This window comes from Triticum aestivum, chromosome 3B, assembly GCF_018294505.1.
Source record: "Triticum aestivum cultivar Chinese Spring chromosome 3B, IWGSC CS RefSeq v2.1, whole genome shotgun sequence".
Lineage (NCBI taxonomy): Eukaryota > Viridiplantae > Streptophyta > Magnoliopsida > Poales > Poaceae > Triticum > Triticum aestivum.
This window is the reverse complement of record NC_057801.1, coordinates 160,631,460-160,634,916: the sequence shown is the minus strand read 5'-3', so window position 1 is coordinate 160,634,916 and position 3,457 is coordinate 160,631,460. Positions and strand designations below refer to the sequence as shown.

General features: G+C 51.9%; 1 long non-coding RNA gene across 1 annotated transcript; it reads right to left on the bottom strand.

Annotated features, from left to right (window-relative positions):
• Nucleotides 1–264: 264 nt before the first annotated feature.
• Nucleotides 265–2,088, bottom strand: LOC123069165 (uncharacterized). The gene is made up of 2 exons (XR_006432328.1): nucleotides 1,269–2,088; nucleotides 265–1,159 (listed from the first exon to the last, which is right to left on the bottom strand). It is a non-coding gene; the product is annotated as an uncharacterized lncRNA (long non-coding RNA).
• Between the last annotated feature and the right edge of the window lie 1,369 nt (nucleotides 2,089–3,457).

The window sequence follows — 3,457 nt, the reverse complement described above, 5'->3', positions numbered from 1 at the left end:
TTTGAGGACAATCTGGACTCATCGGTCACGACAGCCTGATTCGGGTTCGGAGCAGTTTTCGGACGCGCGGGAGGGGTCGATGCGCTGTGCAAAGAGATTAAGCGGCTAGACAAGAGGGACGGGAAAAACCCGGTTGGTCTCGAAACAGACAACTGAGAGACGCGGCAACTACGAACGGACTAAGAGTTTTAAGAAAACATGCGGATGCAATGCGGATGATGCGATGATGAAAGCAACAAACAAAAATAAAACACACAGCGACAATAAGATAGCTGGAAGACTTCTGAAGCATCGGTCTTGGGGGGTTACAGCCGAACCATGCTGCCGCAAACTAAATTTTGTGGAACTTCCCTCGACCAAAAAAGAAAGAAAGCAATCAAGTCCCAGGGAGTGGCTCGCGCGGCCAACCGTAGCGGCCACGCACGGCCGTGAGCACCGCACTGCATGTGCGGCGCTACCGCACTACATGCGCTGCCCTACCATACTGCATCCGCCCCCTGCCAATGCATCATCGTTAACCACCGGAGCGAACTGCATGGGATGCAGAGGAGGAGGTGAACGGTGGAGGAGCTCCGACCAGGCAGCTAGCATCGAATGAATCGGAGTCGCCTGCAAAAAAAGCAAAGAAGTGATCTGCAAAGAAGACACATGGAACGAATCGGGGTCGCTTACAACAAACCAAAAATTGATAAAAGTGAGCTGCACACGCCACTTTTTCTTTTTTACTGAGTGAACTGAAAGCAATCAGGATTCCTGGATTTCCTGGGCTGCACGCGCGCGCCTAAAGAACTGCTTCACAACCCTTGTTGGCCTCTCGTGGCTGGTGGACTGCGTCGAGCGGCGACCTGGACCATGACCTGAAGTGAGTACCGGCGAACGGCAAAACATCGCATTGGACCATGACCTGAGAATCATGCGTAGTCGTCGTCGGCAAGTTGTGTCAGACGCGCTCGCGTGCTCGAAACACCGAGCCGCATGGCGTGCATCTCCGAGCAGCACCGACGCACGTGTGAACCCATGACACGATTGCCGAACTGCAGGGCACAACCTACCGTATCGCATGACGTCGTGGTGGTGCTGTCGTCAGCGATGTGGACTATTCCTTTGGAACCACACTCGCATGCTTGTGCGTTGTTTGAACTCCATAGATGCATGCAAGCTGCACCCAAACCAACAAAGAGCTGTCAACAACAGCACTTCATCATTGACAGCATACGAGGGCATGGAGAACTGCATCCGAAGGCAAAAAAGACAGGAGCAAAACAAACATTTTCTGAATTGCACGGGGCGTCGTTGCCGCCGATGACCTTCAACTCCAGCTCGGGGGATCGTTTGATGTTGATAGACACAAAAAATCATCACTGGGCACCCAGCCGAACTGCAATGGAGGGCCAGCCGAGCTGTAATCGACCCCATCCCTGGATGCACGCGACGTCGGGCCGTAGGCAGTGCCTGCAACGACCCGTCCAGGCAGTAGGTCGAGGTGGCGGTGGGCAAGGAACTGGTCGACGGGAAACGCGGATTGGCGACGGATCCGGCCTGGGGTCGGAGGAGGGAGGCGAAGGTAGGGCCGCGACGAGGGAGACGAGGTCACGGGGAGTCAAAAGCCGGATCAGTTGTTGAAAGCCACACCGTGGGCTGGTGGAGGCCAGATCCGGCGGTTGAAGATGCACTAGGGGCCATATCGGGTGGTTGAGGCTGCCTTGGGGCTGGTGGTGGCCGGATGCGGTGGGCGATGGAGGCGCAGGGCCTAGATCCACCACCGGGAGGCGCACTGGGGCGGTTACCAGCCAGGATCCGCCGCCGGGAGGTGGTTGCGGTGGGCAGGGGTGGCGGTGGCCGGTGATTGGAGGTGGTGGCCCGACGGCGCGGTGGGAGGTGGTGGTCGGCTGCACGGTGGGGGTGGCCGGCCGCGCGGTGGGAGGTGGCTGGTCCGGTGGCGTGGTGGGAGGTGGCCGGCCCGGCGGCGCGGTAGGAGGTGGTGGCCACAGGCTGTGGATGGGGCGCGAGGAGAAAGGGGTGGAGTGTGGTGGAAGAGAGGCCGGGGGGGTGATGGTGGGTGCGTGCGTGCGTGGGGAGTAGGCAGGCCTAGTTTTTTTTATTCCGTTAGTCAGCACGGATCGGGTGGCTGTGTGGTTAGGGGGTGTGCAGAATAAGAGTAGGTGTTATTAGAATAAGGTCTTAAGGGGTGTTATCATAATAGACCCACCCTCTTTCTATATATATATATGAACCAACTCAACATTGTGAAGATAAATCATGAAGACAAATCAATGTTGAAGGCAATCCAAATGCAAAGAATTTGCAATCATAACGCCAAGAGAAACACCTCAATAAGAATTTGGTGGTGGCGTTACCCACCGTATAGGAAGTATTAGACCTAGACACGGCGCACAATTATCGTGGCGCTCCGAAGTCAAATTCCACATTAATGTATTCACACTCAGAGGGTAAGTCTTCATTAATTGAAGATATACGTTATTTCGTGTGTTGCACATCTAAGTCGTCAACATGCATAAGCGTTAGGATGTGTGTCCAATTACAGGACATTTGAGGATTTCTAAGATATTTAGCTCACACCGTAACTTGCAAAACCTTTTCTCATCCAAGGGCTTAGTGAAGATATCTGTCAATTGCTCTTCAGTGTTGACGTGAATGATATAAATATCTTCCTTGTTGACATGATCTCTGAGAAAGTGGTGACGGATCTGAATGTGCTTTGTCTTCGAGTGCTGAACTGGATTCTTGAAAAGCTTGATGGCGCTTTCATTGTCGTAGAAGAGTGGTACATTCTTTGTGTTGATGTCATAGTCCTTGAGAGTTTGCTTCATCCATAGAAGCTGAGCACAGCACGATCTAGCAGCAATATATTCAGATTCAGCAGTGGAGAGTGACACACAGTTCTGCTTCTTTGAAGACCAACATACAAGTGATCGACCGAGAAAGTGACATGTTCCTGAAGTGGACTTGTGATCAACCTTCTCACCAGCATAATCAGCATCAGAATAGCCAATCAGATCAAATGTTGAGCCCTTTGGATACCATAATCCTATCGTTGGGGTGTAAGCCAAATACCGAAGTATTTGCTTCACCGCTAGGTGGTGCAATTCCTTTGGTGCCGCTTGGAATCGGGTGCACATGAAAACGCTAAGCATTATATCTGGCCTAGATGCACATAAGTAAAGTAAAGAACCAATCATGGAGCGGTATACCTTTTGATCGAACTATTTACCATTGTTGTCAGGACCCAGATGACTTTTGGTTGGCATTCGCGTCGTGTAACCTTTGCAGTCTTGCATTCCAAACTTCTTCAGGCAATCTTTGAGGTGTTTCTCTTGTGATATGTAGATGCCATTCCTTTGCTGACGGATTTGAAGACCAAGGAAAAACTTCAGCTGACCCATCATGGACATCTGATATTGCTCTTGCATCATGTGCCCAAACTCATCACTGTATC